The sequence below is a fragment of the Carettochelys insculpta genome, chromosome 18, assembly GCF_033958435.1.
Source record: "Carettochelys insculpta isolate YL-2023 chromosome 18, ASM3395843v1, whole genome shotgun sequence".
In the NCBI taxonomy this organism is placed as follows: domain Eukaryota; kingdom Metazoa; phylum Chordata; order Testudines; family Carettochelyidae; genus Carettochelys; species Carettochelys insculpta.
The window spans coordinates 10208839-10231562 of record NC_134154.1 but is presented as its reverse complement, the minus strand read 5'-3'; the positions used below and the strand labels follow the sequence as shown (position 1 = coordinate 10231562).

At 52.0% G+C, this 22724-nt stretch overlaps 1 protein-coding gene and 1 pseudogene across 1 annotated transcript in view; one reads left to right on the top strand and one right to left on the bottom strand.

Moving 5' to 3' along the window:
- The window catches only part of SLC25A1 (solute carrier family 25 member 1), a 41268-nt gene that overhangs the window by 4302 nt on the left and 14242 nt on the right, over positions 1–22724 (top strand). The window lies entirely within an intron of this gene.
- On the bottom strand, positions 20613–20731 carry LOC142022907 (5S ribosomal RNA; annotated as a pseudogene).

Here is a 22724-nt window from a genome sequence, read left to right as displayed (position 1 = left end):
CCAGCCCCAGGCACGTTCCCTGAATGGAGCTGGAAGTCTGTCTGAGACCATTTTGACGTGATCGGCCTCATTAGAGCTCTTGTGCTTCCCGGCTTGTTTCCTTCCTCTGTGATTACATCCACCCCTTTGCTCTTCCATCCCACTACCCACCTCTCCCCGAGGTCTGACAGCGAAGCGCTGGCTTAGCTTAACCGAGACCTAAGGATGAGCCCAGCTGCCTATTGCTCTTTCTGCATGGCTGCTGGAGCTGTTTCCTGCTGCCAGTCATGTTGTTGGCCATCTGTGACCTCTGGCTTTGCTGTCAGTGGAGAGGGATTTGTTCGTGTCGCACTTTCCGATGCCTGCACTAGCCTGTCATAAAGAGAACCCGTTGGAGAAGTTGCAAGATTGACTCAAAATCAATCCTCAAGCTGCCTGAAATGTACACGGCTCCTGCAGTACAGAGGTATCCCACTTGGGGAGGCGTGACAAGGAGCTGGGCCCTCTGAATACCTGGGTATTCTGAAAGGTTGTGACTAAGGTGTGCATGCAGGGTTATCTGGGGGACTGGGGCTGATATCCACGGTTAGATAGGAAGCGTCCCTATTTTGTGTAGGATGTAAGCCCATATGCACCAGGGCGCTCACCAGTAGCTGGTGGCGAGGAGTTGGGAAGAGATTTCTGTTCCACCAGCAGTTTTGCTCCATGACTATTCATTGTTAGGTTTTGTGAAAGCCTGCCTTTGATGCTTATGGCTTTGGCCGCTACCACTGGAGTTTTGCATAGTTCCATTTGTTGTGCAGTGTTTTTAAAAAGGGAGCTTAATCCAAGCGCGGGAGGCGTGGTGGTGAGGGAGCTGATCCAACCCGTGTGGGCTTGTGAAAAGGAACTGTGCCATAGCCTGTGTGGGACAGCCTGCCCCTGGATCACCACGCCCAGCTACTGCAGACTTCCATAGGAGCCCAGACTGCAAAGCTCGTTGGATGGGTGAAACGACCGTCTGGGTACCGGCCTCAGGTCAGACAGCTTGAGGGTTGTGTGCCCACTGGGGGAGCCTGCACATCTTTCAGAATCGTGCCGAAGTTCATGAAAGGTTGCAATGTTCGGTGAGCTTGGGAGCTCGCTGGAGAATCAGTGGCTTTCCATTGTTTATCAAGGTGTGGCTCCTGGGTCCCAGGACAGCAGTACTTATGTGACACAGGTTTGCATGGAACGTTATGCAAACAGGGAGGGGTTCCCCTCTCTCCAGCGGCTTACAGCCTAAGTCGGGGGTAACATAGCGCAAAGGTCCCTGTTGCTTGGTCCAAAGGAGCTCCCGTTTCCATGATCATGGAGCAAATGAGATGAAAGAAAGGCCCTATTGAAATGCTGGCCCCTTCTTCACATGCTGTAAACTAAAATGATCTGTAATGTACAGGCAGCGCCAGCCAGCCTCGTGCTGGACAGAAGTGCATTAAATAAGCCAATCAGTCAGGATGGTGTCTCCACGCTAAGTGCTCTGTTCCTGCCAGCGTGGAGGTATCCATCCTTTTAGACAGGGAAAACCACGAGGCCTGTCGGTGGCTATTCTGTTAAAGGTGCTAGCTGATAGTTACAGGTTTGTTGGTAGATCGGGTACCAGTAAACTGCCTCATTGCATTCCTGACCCTCCACCCCTTTAAACTGGGTCTGACAAAGATGGGAAGAGCAACCGGGGTCCTTTTTCAGTTCCACTCCTGACAGTGGAAGCTCTCAGGGAGGTGTCCTTCCCTGTATTGCATCAGGTGCAATGGGATATTTTATTGCCTGCTCACAGCCAGCCTTTGAGGGCACCTTTGTGTCTGTTTCGCCGCCCAATTTACAAAGGGGTGCCAGCTGCCTTCGCTCACTGGGCACTTGCTGGCTCCCTTTCTGGCCCTCCCAGCAGAGGGGCCAAAGATCAGATCTGCTGGAGAGAAGAAGCTCTAGAGGTGTGATCACCCCAGCCTGGGTAGAGGCACCTTTCTGAGGGTGTCCTCCTTGATACTGCCTTAGGGCAGGTCTCCCCTAGACCTGAAAGTTGATCCTAGATACACAGTACCAGCAATGACAATTGTATAGCTGGAATCGGCTTACCTACGATGGACTTACCTGGCCATGCTCACAGAGGGAGGCTGACTTGAGAAACTGCCCACCTTCCTCACCCCGCACGATAATGAGGAGTACAGAGGTTGACTGTTGAGCCCTGATAGTTTGATTCCATGTGTCCCCATTTGGCCTATGAAATCAAACCCCACAAGATTGGCCCTGACCGGGTGATTTCCCGGCAGCTGTAGATGTACCCATAGGGGATAAAGGGGACCCTTTTGTCTTTGGTGAGAGGTGCCAGGCTGAGATTCTCAGCGCCAAATTCCCCTGCGAGCTCGAAAGCTCCTCTGGAGTGAGATGTACAAGCAGACTCCTCTGCCGGGCGCTGAGGCAGGTGAGGAGGGACATCTCTGCCGAGAGAGGAGAAAAGAGCTCCAGCTCAGAGCCTCTCGCTGGAAAAGCGCTGTCCCTTTGCCTGGGACGTACAGAATTCACAAGAAGCCACAGGCTGCTTAGCTCTGCCACCACTTTTGTTTTCTGTTAGTGTAAAAAGATAATTAAATGCCCTGCCCTTCACTTAGATCCCCAAATTATCCCTTTCTCAAAGCGCTGTCTCTGCTGTGCCCAGAGCCACTCCCACCGGTGTGCTGCTAGCGTTCCTAGACTAGAATTAATCCCACATGCGGTTTCCCTGGGCAGGTGGGGTTTGAAATCCAAGCCTTCCTGGCTAGCGCGTGGGCCTCCTCTCTGCATGCTGGGGGATGGCGTGTGATCCTGTCATACCTGACAGAAGTCAGAGTTGTTCTCTGCTCTGTGAACTTCCTGTCAGTGATCTGCCTAACATCTTCCTGAGGAAATTGAGACTTATCCCCATTTTACAGAGGGGAGAAACAGAGTCCCAGCCTTGCCAGCTGCCAGAGTCAAAGCCAAGCTTTGTACAACGTGCACCAGCAGTTGTTTCTGGGCTCACTCTGGTTGTTCAACGTTACACACCAACGACTGGCAAAGCCCTGCTTACAACGGGTGCCTCGCCCTGCTTGGGAGAGTCACTCACACCAAACCCTGACGAGGGAGTGGCAAGGGCTGTTGCTCAGCTGTGCGGTTTTGGGGTAGCAGGGGTGGCTAGAAATTGCATTTTCTAAGCAGCTCGGTGTCCAGAGTGGTGAGGTAGGAGGTGGGTGAGGCACTGAGGGACTGTGAAGGGCTGGGAGGAGGAACAGTATGTTACGACCATATCTTGCTGGGGGAGTATCCACCCCAATGCTTGTGATTGACATCAGGTGGTTGAAAGGCCAGGGTCTGTGCTTGTCAGGGAATGCCCTTGGCATGGGCGAGTCCCCAGCAGGTACAGCAGTCTCTCCTTCCAGACCCTTCACTGTCTCCTTTATTTAATTTTATTTTTTAATGAATGTGGCTTGGAGAAAGGGGCATGGGGACTTGAGTTCTGATGATCAATGGCTGGTGGGCGTAGGTAGCTAGTGTAACTTAGAGCAACCTCGAGGCTGCTCTAAACTATATGGAGGATTGTCTGGTGAAAAACCTGCAGGACTGGGGAGCTGCATCCAGCTGCACTTCCTAGTGCTTCAGTTCCATATTGATTCATGGGGTAAAGAAGGGGGGGCAGGTGGGGTTTCAAATCTAACCCTTTAAAACTATTTATCTTGGTGTTTTGTATGCTCGGATATGTATTCCACAGGACGCATCTCCCTTTGTTTATGTATTCTCTGGAACAAGCCACTGCTCTTCCTTGAGTTAATCAGTACCTCTAGCTGACAGTTGAGTGGTGTTACAAGCTGCTCTCTCCCCTCCCTTCCCCCAAGGCTTTACATTGTGAATGTAAATGGGGGTAACTCTCTCCCGCTGCCTGTGAAGTGTGACTCAAGATTTACAGCCCAGCGTTTCTTGGACTCATCCTGGGGGTTCATTTTGGAGCCTCTTTTCTATCATTGCATCCCAGCTATTAGCAAAGGCCAAACCCAGCTGATAAGATGCCCTTGATCTTTAGCTTCCACAGTTCCCTCTGTCCAGGGCATAAAATCAAGGAGCTCAGGGAGTTTCTTGTTGGAAACAACTAGAAAATCCATTTAAAATCAGAGCTGCTGGCGCTGCATAAATGAATTACCCAAGGCACTGTCAGTAATTCTTTTGCAGTCTTTCTGCGCTGTGCTTGGCAGGAAAGACCAGTGAAAGCCCTCGTGCCTGGTAAAACGGAGCCCTGTGGATGATGGCGTTGTGGTGGGAGGTGCCTGCTCAGAGTTGGCAGTTCAGTTTATTTGTGCTGGGATCCTTTGGGCCAAATGTTACTGCATAAATGCAAGGTGTATCGTGAGCTGTTTGCTTGCAGAGGCTGGGATCTGGTACCTTCCGTTGGCTGCTAGATGAACAAAGAATGTCTCCTGCAAAGTCTTACAAAGAATACCGTGTCTGTGTTAACCTGTGCAGTTGGTAGACTTGTGGTGGTTCAGTGCATGTGTGTGAGCAGTGTTCCCTGTAAGCTGAGCGCTTGGGCAGCTCCCTAGAAGACCTTCAAATGCCATCCAGTTAGCAGAGTGCTCACAGCTGGTAGCATATTTTTTTCATTGCCGGTGCAGATCTGCACATGCCTTGGCATGTGTAAAATTTACTCTGTGCATGGAGAGAAAAAGTTAGCAGGAACATTGTGCGTGAGCCTCCCAAAGCTGGCCACGTTAATATGATGCGTTTTCTGGCGGTCGGCTGGGGCAGACTGGGCCATGGACGCAGAACTCCCCTCTGGCCTTTACAGATGGTGCTCGCCAGGTTGGCACTGAAGCTCCGTGGCAGAGTGGTTGAGGGGGAAGCTTACCCTGCTGAGTTTGTGCTCTCCCAGCTCTGTAAAGATTAAGAACACCAGGGCTGTGCAGCTGGCAGCTCGCTCTCAGGCATAAAATAACTGGGGCCTTTCACATGGGAGATGCCAATGTATAGGGTTGACCCGTAGGGTGTTGGGAGTTGATCCTTTTTCTTGTTTTTGTTCATCCGGATTTACTTCGAAATTCCCACTCTCCCACTGCTCTTAAAGAGCACCTGGAGGGAAATGCTCAGATCCCCTTGGCTTGAACCTAACTTCCTTTCGTGCTGCTGAGACATGTTCTTGGCTGGTTCACATCCAGTAACCCTTCAATTCCTTCGTGACCCGCCTCTCCACTCGTTGATCCTGCATTGATGCCACTGGGAAAAAAAGCAGTCCAGTAGCACTTTGAAGACTAACAAAATAATTCATTCGGTGATGAGCTTTTGGGGGACAGACCCACTTCTTCAGACCACAGCCCTACCAGAACAGACTCAATATTTAAGGCACAGAAAACCAAAAATAGTTATCAAGGTTGACAAATCAGAAAAATTGGGCAGCATTGCAAACAGCTCCAAGGCGACGGTGGGCTCTCTGGTCGCTGGAGAATGACTTCACCGTGGGAACTGGCGGAGAGGCACTGTGAGGGGGCTGTGAAGGACAAATGTGCACTGAAGGCAGATAGATCACAGAAAATGTAACTGGCGGCTCAGGGAAGTGGCTTTTGTACGCTCATCAATCACTGTCTTAAGGCTGTCCTGGTTTGAGAGCCTGTTCTTAAACCTGGAACCGGATTATCTATCAAGTATCTCTGCCTGCGCTTGCTCTCAGGCAGATGCTATTCAAACACAAAGACTCTGCTCTCGCAAGTTACTTTGGAGATCTGCTCTGGAATCCTAGCCCAGCAGCCTGGGGCATCCTCCTTTCTACTGGGCAGAATGCAAGTTCCCTGTCTTCTGTTCTCAGTTATAGACAATAAAAGCTTCAGCAAATCAGGCCTCTCTGCCTTGCTAGCTTTAGATGTTTTGGCTGTGTAGTGTTTTATTCTTCTTCTGGCCAGTGACGTCTATAAAATGATGCACACCAGGAGTGGGAAGTCTGCAGCCTGCAGACCATTGGCTGCTCCCCAGCCCCACATGCCTCTTGCACACAGGGACACCTCCCCATTCCCTCTCCGGACTTCTGGCGTGTCCGAATCGCCTGATTTACACCCCATCCCTGTTCCTCCCCTGCCCTTCCAGAGCTGGAATGCTGCAAATCAGCTGTTTGCTGCATTCCAGTTCTGGTGGGGAGCAGGGACAGAGCGCGGATCAGGCGATTTGCATGCTCCAATAGTGCCGTGGGGGGTGGGAGGAGCAAGCAAGCGTGGGGCTCAGGTGTGTGAGGTTTGGGGGAGGGGACCACACGTGGGGCCACGGGGCGGCACGTGGAACCCCTGTGTGCTGCTACAGCCCACTGAGGCAAAGGAGGGGCCACTCATGCGGCCCACCTGCTACTCATGGTTGCCCATCCCTGACAGACACTCTCAGCAGATGTATTTTTTTGTGCAAGTTTAAAAACGAGGCTCTTGGGAAATGGCTGAGTGCTGAGGCAACACAGCGATTCCAGTCAAGTTAGGGGCTGATTACTCCATCCTGTTCCATAGTGTTATCGGCAGCGCTGTTTACACAGGGCTGTTTACCAGTCTGACAACACAGTATGCAGAATAGAGAAATCAAATATTTGCAGTTCTGCATTTTCTCCACCTCCGGAATAGGAGGATGCTGCTGTCCCATCTCTATGGGCTTACATGTGTGGCTGCATTCGCAGTGGTGTTTACCAGTGAACGTGATGAAATGTAGCATCCTTCTTATTTGCTATTAAATACAAAATGTTCCATCTAATCATCACACATCTAACCAGTTGGAGGCCTTTTTTTTTTTTTTTAAGCATGGTATAGTAATAAATTATTCCCTCCTCCAACACTGGCCGCACCTAATTTGCCTGGTGTTCTGCCCTTGCTCCAAGGCTGCAAAAGAGGCAGTCCATCCTGTACAAGGCCCGTGTCATTCACTTTCAGGCAGCGGCCCCAACGTTAGTTTCCCAGTTTGAGCTCAACGTTTTAAAAACCAATTTGTTTAGCCCAAATGGCCAATGTGAAAAGGAGCTTCTTGGGGGGAATCCAGAGCTGGGAGTGGGGAATGGAGTCAAAAACGAGAAGGACGTCTTCGTGTCACCCTCCTGTTGATGGCTGAGCATCGTGATTCTGGAGCTGCAGAGCTCATCACAGAAGGGGCAGGTGTGGTTGCTGTCAGAGGGGTGTGGGGCAGTTTGTGATGCTCTTTTCTTTTTCTCCATCTTTCCTCATCTGTGCTGTGGCAGGATCTCTCAACTTGCACGCCCCCCCCCATGGATTACTGCTCTCCACTGGGTGGGGGGGGCGGCGGTCTTGGGCAAGGTTCTCCCAAGTGTCGATGCTGATGCCGCACTTTCTCCTGCATGCCTTCAGCATGTCCTTATATCACTTCCGCTGGCCCCCAACGCTCCTGTCCTTTCTCCAACATCAAAAATGGGCTTTGAGTATGAACTGTTTCGTAGCTTGGAGAGTTGCAGCCTTGGTTCCCTGTTGCAGTTCCTCAGCTGATCTCAGACCGATCCTGCAAGTCTCTTTGCATTTTAGTTTTCCCCTTGCCTGCATGGATTTTGCAGGAACGTGCATGCTTTCCTCCTTGTGGATCAGCAGGTGTGGAATTGGATGCCCCAGAGCATTGTTTCCCAAAGTGTGGTCCACAGCCCAGTACTGGTCCTTGGGGGGGGAAAAAAATACCGTTCCTTCGGAAATATACAAATTATTGCTATGTACTGTTATTATTGTGAATAAATAATAAACAGTGAACATTTATTCATTTTGCAAAAAAAGGTCCTGAAAAAAACTGGGTCCCAACTATATAAAGTTTGGGAAACCCTGCCCCCAGAGGATTGTGGGAACAGCATAAAGCTGTTGTGTCTTCACTTTCCCAAGGGATATGGTTGTCTCATTTCCAAAAATGTCTGGGACTCTCAGCAATGGCTCATTTCAGTGTCACGCTGGTTGTGGGGTATTTTGTAGAGAGATGTAAGGAAGATGCATTACACCACCTGTAAGGATGGTTTGGTTTGCCTGTCAGACCACAGGACATTTTGGTAAGTGCTAGGCTCAGTGCCTGCAGTGAGGACCCTGACTTGGGAATCTACGAGTAGAAGTCCTTGTGCGTCGCCCACTTCCTCTCCATGAAAGACCCCAGCTTGTCTTGCCCCAGCCTGCAACCTATAGATGTTGTCTGTGTGGAACATCATTATAGAGGTTCTCATGGACTAGGACAGGCTGGATCTGTAGGGCTGGGCTGGTGTTGAAGTCTTAAGCAGGCAGTTGGAGTTGTTTGTTCTGAGTTTGCTTTGTGCGCCCTCAGTCCGCAGCACTGGGCGTGTTAAAATCACTAATTAAAAACCAACAGGAAACGCTCCTGCATGTGTGCTGACATGTACGTTCCACGCATCCCAGCTGGATGAAAGCAAGAACGCCACTGTCCTGCCAACACTCCAGGAACGTCAGGGCTTTGTCTGAAGGCTTGTGGTAGAGCAGCTGTCTCCGTATTTGGGCCCGTAATATAACTAACCCCTCTTTTGGGCTTCTCAACAACCATTCTGGATGAGGGAGGCCCTTCCTGTCCCAACAAGCTGTAGTTGTGTGGTGGCCATTCCTGGGGCTTGTGTGCTGGCACTTAGAGCCAAGGAGTTTGCCTGCCAATGGGACATATGCTGCAAATGAACCTTCTGCTGGGACCTGTTGCCTTCTTACCCAGGGTCTTGAAGTGGGAGATGTCATTGCTTGGCCAGCTGGAGAAATGGGAGTCCCTTTCACTGCCAGAGACAAAGGGCAACAACGGTCCCCGTTGCTGGCTGACTGCTCGCTGCCGGGGTGAGCTGCGACCTTGCCCTCCTTTGGCTGCAGGGTGCCCTGCTAATGATTGAGAGCCTGGGTGCAGAGTCCAAGCTGCTCACCCTCCCTCCCTTTGCATTGCTCTTTCAACTTCCAAGTAATTAGAGAAGAGTTGACTCTGCTGCTGCTAACTCTGCGGTGTTGCAAGAACTATATCTAGGGCCTAAAGTCCTGGTAAACAGGTTACAGAGCCCTCTGCAACCACAGGGGCCATTGCCTCCCCAAGGAGGGGAGGGGAAGGAAATATGACAGTGCTTGGCCTGCAGGGACACCGTAGGCATTAGGGCACTTCCTTCCATAGAATTAATTATCCTGCCTAAATAAAGTGGCACGTGCAGTGGCGGGTGAGGCCATGGTGCTGTGAAGAGCATTATAAATAATTTCCTTATTTTTAGTCTCCCTAGTTAATACATGAGACTCTAAGGACCGGAGCAGGACGCAGCAGCATGCGTCCGTACCATGGCACCATTACACCATCATTTGATAGGCAGTATGTCCCCTCTTCCCACTCTTCAGTCGAGCAGCTAGTCTGTCTGTGGAAAGCATGCCCTGGAACTCAGGAGTCCCCTCTTGGGCCACTGGTGAGGTTTTTTCCCCTGTAAGCCAGGCGCTTGCATGACCGATTCCCGTGCCGCCCAGCTGGTCAGCAGAATACCTGTGGCTAGGTTTGCATTTCTCCTGGGGGCGCATGTTTGCACATGCTGCCGTCAATGGAACGCATTTTTTTTTCTGCACACGGGTGGAAGAGATTAGAGGGAACGTTGCTACTGATCTATTCTCCCCGCTAGGTAGGATCCAGCGCTAAACCGAGCACTGCTCCTGGATCCAGCAGGCTTTAGCTAGCGCAGGCAGAGCAAAGAGGCTGTGCTTATAGCCCTCCAAAACAGATCCAGAAGCGACAGGTGTCCTTGGCATCTTCCCCCAGAGGTATTGGCCATGTATAGACATGCCTCAGAGAGGCTTCCGTGCGTACCTGGTACATATACCAACGTAACAGCGACAGATAAGCAGTCACTTAAAGAGTCTCTCATGAATTTACCCAGCAGTTCCAGAGATGACTGAAAACCCCAGGGAAGTTCTTGTGTCGCCGGAACAACAACGGGGGCTGAATTTTGTCGTCTTTTCCTCTCCTAAAAGTGAGCGCAAGCTTGGCTTGCTGCTGGGAGTTTCCATAGCAGCGGGGTGTTGATTGCAAAGCAGCAAATCTGGCTGCGATGGCCCATGAAGAACAGCGTGACACTCGAACCGCTGTTGTGCTGCAGCGTTTCAGACCCCACAGGGGAGAGTAAAACCATCCACAACTTACTGTTGATGGAATATATGGAGCCTTTTCCCTCTTGTGCGCTGGTTCAGATCCAGCCTGGGCTAGTAGTGACTGGTTACCGCAGGATGGCTGTTGAGTGGGCTCTGTGAAATAAATTGGTGGCCTTGGTCCGGTTCTTAGCGGAGTGGAGTTTTTATCAGACCTCCCTCCCGTGTCATCAGCACCGATCACCTCTCTCTCCCAAACCACATGCTGTGCTGCATTGTCTGTGCCCTATAGATAAGGGGGAGGCTTGAGGATGGGTCTCTGGGCGAAGCTTGCATTGTAGCTGCCCATGCTGTCTCTTCTGGGCAGTAGATAAAACCCCAGGCTGCAGGGCTGTCAATCCAGTTCCTGGCCACAGCAGTGAAGTATCTGAACAAGTCACTCCTCTGGTTGCACCTGCAGTGTACCCAGGGGAAGGGCTCAGCATAAGCTTCAGAGCTGCTGAGCATGGGGTGCTTCTTTCTCTGTAGGTTGGCTCAGTGGCACCTCTCAGGGCAAATCCTCAGGCTGAGTACCCAGGCCCCTCCTCTTCTGGCTGTGTCTGGGGAACAGCTGCCAAGTTGCACTCGGGCACTTGGGTTTGCAGTATTTGATCAGACCCCCGGTCTGTTCTCCCGCAGCCGTCAGGGCAGCTGTTTCCCAGGAAGGAGTTGAGAATCCCGGTCGAGGATAATTAGGGAGTAACGTGCTCATAACAGTAACTTCTTCCTAACCTGCCACCTCCCCTCTCTCTCTCCCCCCACTTCCCTGTGATTTAGAGGGTGGAGGTTTCAGGGCGCGCACAGGTTTATAGGGCTTGGCCAGTGCAATTGTGCCTATCTTGCTGGCCATAAAAACATCTAGTACCTCTGGGAATGCTGTTAAAGTCGCTCTCTCAGCCATGGATGAAGGAGCCCTGTGTCCTGCAAATAAAGCCCCAGCCTTTGGGGGTATGGCCTGGGAGCCCTAACCTGGCAATGCTCCCACTTCCACTCCCACCCCGGCTCACCTCCTGGTGTCCAGCCCAGCTCGTATGCAGCAGTTCCTCTCATGGGGTAGGGGGGACCCTTTGTGGCCATGGAGAGCGGGTCTGGTGGGTGTGTGAGAGAGACAGACAGACAGACAAACTTCCCTCTTATTTAATAACTTCTGTGCTTTATGGTAAAGGGCCAGGATGCCAAAATAGTGGTTGGTGCTGGCTTTGAGCTGGTTGGCCCTGAGGCACAGTGCGCTATGCAGCGGCCTCCTACTCCTTTTCCCCCCGCCAGATGTGCGTGGCCGGGTGGTCGAACAGGCTGTGTCTGCAGCAGGGCCCAGCGCTGCCGCCATGGCAGAGCAGTAGCGTGTACCAACGCTGCACCCCATGGGGTGATCCAGAGCAGGGCTAGTCAGGAAGACAATCCAGGCTCCCCCGGGGCAGAGCAGTGGCTTGGCAGCCCTCCCGGAGCCCAGTCAGGGCTGGCGCAGGTTGCAGGATAGGGCTCAAAGGGGCCAGAGGAAGCTCTGAGCGTGGGTGGGTTCTGGGGCTGTAGCTGTGCGGCGTCTCTAGCGGCTCGGCCTCTGCCGCGGGTTGTGCTGCTTCAACCTCGGGTGCTGGCTTCGCCCTGGAGCCTGCCTTGTCTTTGAGAGGTTTCCCGAGCTGCTTAGCTCCTGGTGTGCCAAGTCAGCAGCTGCTGCTCTGGAGTTGGAGGAGGGGAGCCGGCAGCCTGGCCTTATGCTTCAGCTCTGCCCGTGGGGGTTCTCCTCAGGCTTCTGCCAGCAGTGCTGTGGTGGGGCACTGTTCCGGGTACCGGGCCAGCAGAGAGATGGGGAGGCGGGGGGTTCTGAGGACCTAGCCCTGCCTCTGAGCGCTCACTCCTAAAAGGGGGTGGGCAGGAGCTGAGGGCTGCTGGGTGGTAGTCTGGTCCCAGGATGCACCGCTGTACCCTTCTCCCCTTGTCTGGCAGGCCTCCCGAGCTCATCGCTTGCCTCCCTGCAGCGTGCCAGGGCTAGCTCACAGAGACCCGACTGAGCTGCTGGGCTAGGCCCATTCCCAGCCATTGGGGTGGGACTCTGTGTGTGCATAACACACTCCATTTCCGGAGTGCCGGAGGGATAGTAAACCCTGGGATGAGGCCTTGCCCTTCTCCTGGGGGGACAGGACATGCCCAAGGCCCTGCTTGGTCACGGCCGCTGCACAGTGATCCAGAGAGCTCCGCTGTGAGGGGGTGAGCCATGGCCCCCTAGAGGCGCCAGGCTTGGGTTCCAACAGTCCCCAGGCCTTTGGCTCACTGGGTCCCAAGAGCTGGCACCAATGTGAGCAGCAACCAAGGACCTGGTTACAAGGGTGCCCTGCTGTGACAGGCCCTGGATCACCAGCCTAAGTGAGGTCTGGGGGCTGCTCTGCCAAAAGTAAGTGGCCGGCCTGTGCAGAGGCTGCCTTGGGCCTGGCGGTGGTTCCAGGTGTAGCATTTTGCTGTCTGTTTTCCCACAGGGGCGGGGACCAGGGATGAGATCCAGCTAAAACGTGGGGGTGGCTGATGCTCGGCAACCTGCCGCCGAAGGGCAGAAGCAGCTTTTCACCCACTGATAACGCTCATCCATCTTCTCCCGCAGCCTGTTCGGCCTGCAACCAGCTGAGCTACTTCCTCCTGCTTCACTTGGCCCTCTCAGACCCTTCCCAGGGGAGGCTGGCTCCGCCCTGTACCCCTCTGCCGTCACTCCCTCTGTCACACTGTGAGCCGGTGGCTGCAGAGGGCTGGAACAGAGTGGAACATGGGTGCAAGGATGTGCCCTTTGGCCGCGTGCACCTGCCTTCTCCTTTCAGGGGCACTCAGAAGCCTGAAAGGAACAAAATCAGTAATTTCCACTAGGGATGTTAATGGTTAACCGAAAAGCCTCACCCTAAACGGATGTGGCTTACTGGTGGCAGTTAAGCAGTGGGGGCTGGAGCAGCTTACCGCTGGCCAGAGTAGCCTTTCCCCGCTTCCCCATTTAATTGGCTAACCAGCTAAACTCAACATTTAACTAACAAAATGGTATTTTACAGTCCTAACTCCTGCATTGGCTAACCGTTCCCTCTGTGCTCTAGCTGAGGGCTCTGAAAGAAAGCTGTGTCCAATCTACCTGACCCCCTGATGCTAACACCAGCCCCTAACTGGCCCATTTCTGGGTGCAGCAGATCCCTGGGCCAAGGTGAGCCCACCAGGCTGTCGAGAACCCTGTCGCAATACCACAGGTTTGATACCAAGAGTGGTCAGGTGCATTCTGCAAATTCTAGAAATGCTCCCAGCTCAGTCAAGGGGTTTTCTGCTGCGTGCTCGAGAATTGCAAGCACAGGACGGCTCTGTAACACTGGTGCAAATCCGGAGTGATTGTTCTGACTCTATGTGGAGTCTCTCTGGACTTACATCGGTGTAGCTGAGACCAGGCTGTAGCCTATGGGCTTTGTTTTCTTTATAGTTAAGACATCATCACTTCTCAGTCACAGACTTTGGTGTAAGAAGCCCTGATATGCCAGAAGCTGGCTGGAAATGCAGAAAATCGCACCAGGAACTAGCAAAATTTGGAAGTCCCCAGTGTTCCTTATGAGCTGAATGCTTGGGCATCCACCCAGGAAAGCTTCGGGTGCTGCCCAGCTGATTAGCAGCCTCCCACAGTGGGCAGTGCATGTTTCCATTGGTAGTGCACATCTGCACATCCCTTGGTGCACATAAAATTTGTTCTGCCCCAGATGGGGAAAATAATTAGAGGGAACACTGGATCCCACAAGCCTCAAACAGCCTGCTTGCCAGAGGAGTTTGGCTGCAGTGTTCTCCTGCCCTGGGTTGGCGTTTTAATGTGATTCTGGCAGCTCACAAGGAATGGAGACTGCCAAGTGTCTCGGAACTGATGAGTCACGGCTCTTAAAATGTCCAAGCCGAAGTCGCTGGCTCGCGAGATGGGTTGGAAGGTGACTTTGGCTGGGAAGGCGACTTTGGCTGGGCCCAGCTGCTTTATTGCCGGCATAGCGGGGGCACGTGAAGCACAGTCGGTCTGTACAGGGATCAGTGGAGCACCTTTGATTACTCTCCACCTTGGCTGCTCAGCTAACTGGTGTCCAGAGGACTCTGCTGTTCTCTTCCTTGTATTGGGAGCAGAGGTGATAAAAGGACCCAAAAAAGTTGCTTTGAGCAGAAGTACGGCTGCAATACTTTGTACTTCTCCACAGGTAGTTTTCCAGAAGGACACTGGCTTTTTTGACCCTCCACCTCGGAAGGGTTGCTGACCCCTCCCTTAGATGATCTTTACAAAGGCGTTTCACTTGGGTGGCTTCTCTGTAAATGGGAATCCTGAGGTGCTTTGCCTACGCTGGGCAAAAGGTACTTGGTAAGTGTGAGTATGTGTTATATTTCCTCCCTAGGTGCTCCTGGGACCGTAAGGCCTTAGTGGATGAAGCCCTTCTGCAAGCCAGGTGGCCTGTTCTCAGCATGCTTTGTATCTGCACTGTGCTCAAGCCCCTTCATTTGCAGTTTAAACCAATTTTTACCAAAAAATCCCAGGTTTTTAACCTCCCCCCCTCCAAAAAAAAAAAAAATCAGATTTTCCAACTTGCAGAGTTCCCTGTTGAAGTAAGGCCATGCATTAGTCTAGAAGATACTCTCATAAGCAAACGAGCATGCATGCAAGCACATGGACATTTGAGCATCCTACTGAAACTTGTGGGGCCCCCCCCCACCATGCACACATTTTGCGCTGTTAGCATATAGCAGTGGCTTAAGGATTTGATACACTAAAACGGGAAGAAAACCAAAATCTGTGTTAGCAGAAGCATCACAGCACAAGTGCCCCCAAAAAAAGGGGGTGGGGGGACGGCGGAGGGGAGGCAAACAAGCAACAAAAGATTAAGTTGTGTCCGCACTGCAGATGGGCTGGCCCAATGATTAAATGTCAGTATTTGTAGGTGAATGGTTCTAAGTCTACATTAATGAACTGTTTAGTCAGAAGTTGTAGCTGGGGATGAGAGATGGATTGTTTTCTTAAACTCCGAGACGACAACAACATGTTCTGAGTTCTTTTTTGGTTTTGCAGCCAGCTGGGTTGACTTCTGTTCATCAAACCATTACTAAATACCTCTCCCCCCCACCCCCTCCCCCAGTCATTCTGTCCACCAAACAATTCCTGGTATTAACCTAAAAAAAGTAACAGTTTTTTTTTGCACCAATTTTCATCCTTTATTTTTTTTAATAAACGTAAATTCCAGGGAAAATTAACCCAAATAAAAACCGAAAACAAAGGGCCCTAACCCTTGCTGCTGCGAGCAGAGGGAGGATTGGAAGGGGAACGAGCAGCTTGTGTGTCTCTTGCAGCTGGAGCAGAATTCTCCAGCAGTGTGCTGTCCAGTGGGCTCTGCAGGTGTCACTGTGCTGGCTCCAGACCAGCAGCGGGACAAGGCAGATGAGCTAATATCTTCTGTTGGACCCGAAGAAGAGCTCCAAGCCGTATCAAAAGCTTGTCTGTCACCAGCGGAGTTGATCCAATAGAAGACATGACCTCACCCACCCGTCTTTTTATAAGACCAGGCATTCTCCCCAGCAAGGGGACCGCACCGCTTCACCATCAGTATGGCTGTGCAGCGTACGTGTTGGCAGCATTGCCACAGCTCAGGGCAGGAGATCTCAGAGCACTCAGATTTGCATGGACTACCCAGAAGAAGATTTTGTCAGGCAGATGAGTGTTGGTTTATTGCTGAAGTCGGCAGCACGGTTCTCAAACAGCAGCCTGGAAGCAGCATGGTTTGCAAGACCGTGGGACTACAGGCTTAAGCCTGCCAGCTGACCGTCTTGTGCGAGGGTATTTTTAACACACTCTGTGCCCAGTTCCTCCCCCACGTCCTCCAAGTGTTGTTACCTTGGGAAGAGTTTCTGGCCTGGCCCTATTGGTCTGTGCAAGACACGTTCCCCCGCGATGGCTCAAATTGAGTAGTGACATACAGCTCTGCAGGATGGACCCTTGGAGGGTTGTCCGGAAACAGATGCAAGTGGCAAGATCATGTTGCTTGCACTGATCTGCCATCTGGAGCCAGGGGAGGTGGGGAGAGTACAATGGTGTGGGCAGAACGGACAAGGTGCACGAATAGACACTGGGACAATGATCATGAGAACCCTTGCTGAACCAGAACAGCTGAAGGTCCATGCAGCTCTGCCCAGCTTTTTCTGCATACCTGTCCTGTTTCAGTGAGAGGGGTTGCAGGAGGCTGTGCTACACCCACTAGCCAACTCCTCCCCTTGCTTGTGTGATCTAGCGAAGTTTCTGACTTCTGGAGGAACTGCACCTTCTAGGGCAGGGGTCTGCAACCTGCAGCTTGGCAACTGCTAGTGGTTCCTTAAGAACTTCTTTGTGGCTCCCGATGTGATAACTGCAATGTTTGGCGGGGGGGGGAGGCAAAAAAATGCCTCCTTACTATTTTTGATAAGCAGTGAATGTCTAAAAGCCCAACAATTTGTATCTAAATAGCGAATGCCATGTGATCTCAAAACGTTGGGTAACTCCCCCTCGTGTCCTTCAGAGAGAGAGAGAGAAGGTTCAGAAGTGAAAGTCAGGAAGACAGTGGTGCAAACGCCCACCATAAAGGGCGAGGAAATAGAATATGCAAAAAATTTGTGAACATCCTGCAGTAAACATGTAACGTGCGCGCTGTTCTTCAAACGGGTTACAAAGAGTATGGTTTGACTTTATTGACTATGGACCAGCTCATGTTCATGTGCCTTGTGGCTCTTGAATTCTTGTGGTGTTTTTGTGTGGTGTTTTTTGGCAAATTGGCAAAAAAAATGGAAAATGACTCTTCTTGCTGTTTTGGTTGCCGACCCCTGTCCTAGGGCCTGATGCAGATTTTGGAAGAGACTGTGACTAGTTTTCCAGGGGATAACTGTGCTGCCTGCATTCCTTTCACTGTTCGATAAAAAGCGTAACATTTTGCAGGGACTGACTCCTGGTTTTCAAATGCTTGGGGTGGCAATGTTGCTCTCAGGCTTGCAAGAGCTCCATTGAGTTAGAGCTGTGATGATCTGAGGGTGGGTTAGGAAGGGGTCTGTTTTGACTTCCTCCTCCATGAAAAGCTGGAAGGGCCTAACAAGGGGGGTTCCCCAAGGATCAGTTTTGGGACCAGTTCTGTTCAATATCATCAGTGATTTAGATTATGGCCCAGAGAGTACATTTAGAAAGTTTGTGGATAATACCAAGCTGAGAGGATTAAGACAGCTGTGGAGGACAGGCTTATAATTCAAAATGATCTCGACAAACTGGAGAAAAGGTCTGAGGTAAATAGGATGAAGTTCAATAAGAACAAATGCAAAGTGCTCCACTTAAGAAGGAACGGCCCATTTCACACATTTCATCACTGGAGATATTTAAGAACAGGTTAGGTAAATATTTAATAGCGATGATATAGATGGTTCTTGGTTCTGCCATGAGTGCAGGGGACTGGACTTGGTGAGCTTTCAAGGTCCCTTCCAGTTCTAGTGTTCTGCGATTTAAAGTGATGGTTCAGCCTGTCATGGAGCCACGGGGATGTCTGTCCTGGGGAGGGGCCCCTGAATGAAAGGGCAAGTGAGGGCCATGCTGAGGATAGGCTGTGAAGAGAAGTAGTGGATGTTGGGCTTCGTTACTGAAGCTGCACCCTCGGACCAGTCACAGCTCATTCGAGAAAGCGTAGGGAATGAAGGCTGGTCGGTTTCCTGCTGGGAGCACCTGTCCGAGGAGAGAGCGAGAGGCAGGCCTGGCCCGGCGTGCTGCGTTGGGGCGTGGCGCTGTCCTGAGTAACGCAGATGCATTGGTGGAGCTCTTCTGAGGCTCTGAAGAGCTTGGCCCATGTGAACAGGCAGCTTTGCCGGCCTCAAGCAGCCAGACTGCTGACTCTCAGCCCCAAAACCCCCAGACTGGCTTTAAAATTAAAAACGAGAAGACCCCTGGGAGTTTCAAGTCATCCTTTAGGGGCTTTATCTGCCATCTGGGGTTTAAACCTTCTGGGGTCACGAGGGTTAGAAATCTACTCTCAAAAACAAAAGCCAAGTGGCCGGGGGGCTGGGCCAGTTTGTGCCGGGGGGCTGCTGAGAGCTTTTGAACCCGACTCCCTGTATATAATGGAAACCTCTTCACACCAGGAAATGCTGCAGCACCTCTTGTTCCAGCATCCCCAGTCCAGTACCGCTAGGAGCAGGGCCTTGAAGGAGACCATCACCAGAGTTGGCAAAGTCGCGGTCTAAGCATGGCAGGGAGGGAGGCAGTAACTGCTGCACTGGCGGAGCTGGGGCTGAATTTTCAAAAGTTGCTTCCGATTTTGCCTACAGTCTGGGGCAGGGGTCAGCAACCCCTGAAACAGGTGCCAAGAGTGGAAAGCAAGTAGACTTTTTTTTTTTTTTTTTTTCCATCGGCACATGAGGCAGGAGCTCAGCCTTGCCTCTTGTCCCCTGTGCAGCCAAGAGCTTGTTCAAAGCCAGGCTGTCTGTGGATTAAAAAAGACCCGCTAATGCTGCCAACCACCATGTAAATGGTAAAGCTCTGCAGCTTCGTTTATTGATCAAGTAAGATTGTTAGTGACTTTAAAAAGTTGCACTGGCGCTTGGACTGTCCACAGAGGTCAAAAGGTCAAATTTCGGCACTTCACCTTGGAAAGGTTGCTGATCTCTGGTCTAGAGGAAGAGGCCTGTAACGTATGCAGCGTTGCTTGGGTGGAGGCATTGCACTGCACGTGGAATACTGAGCCCTTCGAAGGCTGTGCACTGTGTGTGCCACTGACTAGGAACCACAGTTCCTGTATTGGTGTTTCCCTTCCCTGCTTTTCATGGGGGGGTCTGCGTGGTGGGTCTACTGCAGGACACTGCTCCCGGCTCAGCAGCACAGACTGAGCCCAAGGAAGGCCCTGTGTGGTCTGTGGCTAGAACGTTGGGTGGGAGACTTGTTCCGCTTCCTGCTCTGCTACTGACGCCTCTGTGTCTCCATTTGCCCATCTGTGAAATGGGGATAATGAGCCCACCCTCTTTTGTAACGTGCTTGGCGATCTTAGGGTGAACAGCACTGTGCAAAGATAGATGTTGTTTTGTTTTAGATCTTGGCTTGTTCTAAACTCTGTCTGGGAGCAAACTGAGGGTTGAAATGGGAGACTCTGGGCACTGTCTCCTGCAGTTGCCTGAAAAGGCTGAGAGCTGCTGCTTGGCTGCAGGCAGTGCCTTCTGAACCCTGTAATGCTCACTCTGCCTGCCTCCCTCCCTCCTACAGCTTCTTTTCACCTGTTAGCCCTGGGTATGCGCCCTGCATTGGCCTTTCCTCCAGATCAGCGGAGTAAATACAGACAGAACCTCAAGTTCCTTATTCCTGTTTCAGAGCAGAGCCTGGTCTCCAAGTGGGCTGGTGCTCTCTCTGGAATGTCCTGCCTCTGAGCCATTCGCAGCTCGGGCCAGGAGCCAGCGCACATCCCTCGGAGTCTGTAGCTACCCAGCCAGCAGATCCTGTTCCTTTCATGGGGTGTTGTCCGCGTAGTCAGCCGCCCAGCCAATGCCTGACAGAGCGCCTCTGTGCTGAGTCATGCTGAGGGGCTGCTGCCTGAATGAGAGCCGCAGGGAAAGGAAGCGGCCTGGGGCACTAAGGGAGGTTGGGTTTCTGCCCTGACAAGTTGCCGGGGAGCGGCTGGGCGAAGGTGGTGTAAGCACATCCCCCGAGGTCTCCTCCACTGCCACAAACCTGGCGCTCCTCCGCCACCGCCTGCCCACGAGAGACTCGCCAGACCCAGGTGTGGGACAGCCCCGTGCAAATCATTGGACTCCGCATGCTTGAATTTAGGCCCTTTGACTGTCACAAGACTCAAAGATCAGGAGCTGGCCTGCCCCGTACCTGAAGGTAACAGACCCACCGGCTGGAGACAGTCCCCAGGGCTGAAAGCTGAGAGTGTTTAACTTCCTAGCACAAGTGCTCCGGCTAGTGTGAGCATCACTAGGGACCACGGTTGCAGGGCTCCATTGTGCTCTTTAAGGTTTAAGGTTTCTCCTCCTCTGTCTCCTTGGAACATCTTGCATGGCCTGATACAATGGTGCCTTGTTCTTGCAGCCCTGCCCACCACCCCCTTCCTCCCTTCCTCTCTGGTGGGCTTGCAGGCAGACTGCTCCTTTGCATGTTTGCTTTCCCAAGCACTCAGGGGCAGTGTTCCCTGCAAGCTGAGCACTGGGGCAGCCAGCTAATTAACAGAGCGCCTACAGCTGGTAACTTGTGCGTCTGCCAGTGGTGCACATCCTGTATATGCCTTGGTGCAGATAACATTATTCCACACATGGATGTTAAAAATGAGAGGAACACTGCTCAAGGGTCTATTTGTTCTGGACTGCCCCTCCTCATTTCACTGGCAGCTCCAGTCTGAGTCCGGGGCCCAGGCTTTATTTCTGCCTCTCAGCATAAGTGGGGGTTTACTGCTTCATCCCATTGAACCATGAGCCACACAGATGAGCCTGCAGCTTTGAGGCAGAAGTGAGGTCAGTGTGAAGTGGGGTGGGGAGCGTAGGGCAGACAGACGACCCATCAGGAGTAGCCTGCAGCACCCAGTATTCCCAGGAGGTCTCCCAACTAAGTCCTAACCAGGCCTGACCCCACTTAGCATCTGAGATCAGAGGCGATCAGGTGTGTTCAGGGTGGTGTGGCTGTAGACAGGCTGGAGGTCATTGAGAGCAGCTCAGTGAGGCAGTATCTTGAATGGGCTGTAGAGGGGAAGCGAAAGCCAGGCAAGAACTCTGAAATGGGGCGGGAGGAGCGAAGACGGAGCGTGGCAGGAGACAAAGCTCGTGTGGTCCATTTGTGCTCCAGTGCTGGCTAAAAACCAAGGGGTCCCACTGACCCTTTCATGGCACAGGAGAGGGCAGTTGCATTAAGGCACAGTCCGGCGTCTCATTTTTCCGCAGGGCGATACTCCGCACGAGCCTTGGACAGGAATGGGGCTTTTAGGCTGAGCGCCCCTTAGCCTCCTTTTTATGCTCCGTGGGTGTAGTCCACAGCTCCTTTGTTTGATCTGGGTTATATTTCCCCCAGCCACCAAGCACCCCACAGGGAGCGTCTGTGTTCTGTGGGTGTGATCTTCTAGGAGAGCTTTACAAATGGACCATAGCCAGAAGCGCTCCCAGTGCAAACGCTGCAGGCGTTCTCCTTTGGATCCAAAGCCCCGGAGCCCAAACTATGCCAGAGACCCCTCAAACTGTAGGGAAAGCTCGGATCCATGCATGGTAACCTTGGCTCATACGATTTGGCTTTTGATTGGATTGGGGATCTCATGGGAACAGGCTTTCGACTATGCTCTCTACCGCTGCTCATTCCCACCGGGACCAGGAATCCGGGGAGAGCCACCCTGACATGAGCTTCCAGAGCTGGAGTAAATTCAGAAGCAGCAATGTGGAGGCACACGAAGCATTAGCCCAAGTACCAGAGGTTTAACCTAACTCTTGCCAAAACAACAAAGGATCTTCAGGCGACCAGAGAGGGCAGCAAGTTTGGGTCTGGCTAACGGGGATTATTAGGGGTAGGGCCAGCTCCTTTTATTTGATGAAGGCCAATTTACCCATCCTAGGTTGAGGTCAATGTTCTCTGTAAGCTGAGAGCTTGGGCAGCCGCCCAGGAGAAATTCAGGCATCACCCAGCTGATAAGCGAGCGCCCACTGCAGCAGCGTATGTTTCTCTTGGTGGTGCACGTTTCTATAGGCATAACAAAATTAATTCCGCCCATGGATTTTAAAAACTAGAGGGAGCATTGGTTGAGGTGCATCCTGGTTGCGTTAATTTCACGGCTGGAAAGGGAATAAGCAGTTGAGTACAGTGCTGAGGGAGTTGGGAATCAAGTTATACTCCCTGCCTGTCATTGCTACGGACACTGCAGTAGCACCGCTATTGTCTGTACCTGTTTCTGTAGCAGCTCTACCATAGGCACTTCCTAAGGCAGTGGAAGGAGTTTTTCTGTTCCTGGATGTGATCCATCTCCCCAGGCAGCCGTAGCTAAGTCAAGGGAAGCGTTCTTCCATGTGTGTAGCAGTGTGCACGAGCGTGCCCTCTAATTTTTTCCATCCGTTGGGTGGAATAAATTTTATATGCACCAGGCATGCCAATGTGCACCACTAATAGAAACATGCTGGTGGCTGTGGGGGCTCTTCAAATCAGCTGGGTAGAATTTGGATCTCTCCTGGGTGGTTGGCCAAGCACTCAGCTTACAGGGAACACCGGCATCCACGCTGTGAGTTAGTTTGCTGTAACTTCTGGAACAAATTATTTTCACCCTCGAACGACTAAAGAGAGGCAGGGGTATGCCTGAAGGTCCAGGCTCGGTTCTGTGCAGCTTTCTGGATTATCTTTTTGTGTAGCTAAAAGGAAACGGCACAAATGACTGCAAACCATGTGGTGGCTTAGCCAGCTACTGGAGTTCATGTGGCTGGAGGCAGGCACATTTTTAAGGCTGTTTGTTGGAGAATCACTATTATAGGGCAGGAGCTGCAGAGGCTTTTTAGACTTCTGCATGAACAGTTCTGAAAGGCTTTCTTTCCTTTTTCTCACCCTTCCCACCCACCGCTGCTCTGGGGTAATTCTTTAGCCATTTCATAGCTATTATAATATCCCTCAGTAATAAAAGAACTGTTCCGGTTGAGATGCAAAGTGCCTGGATC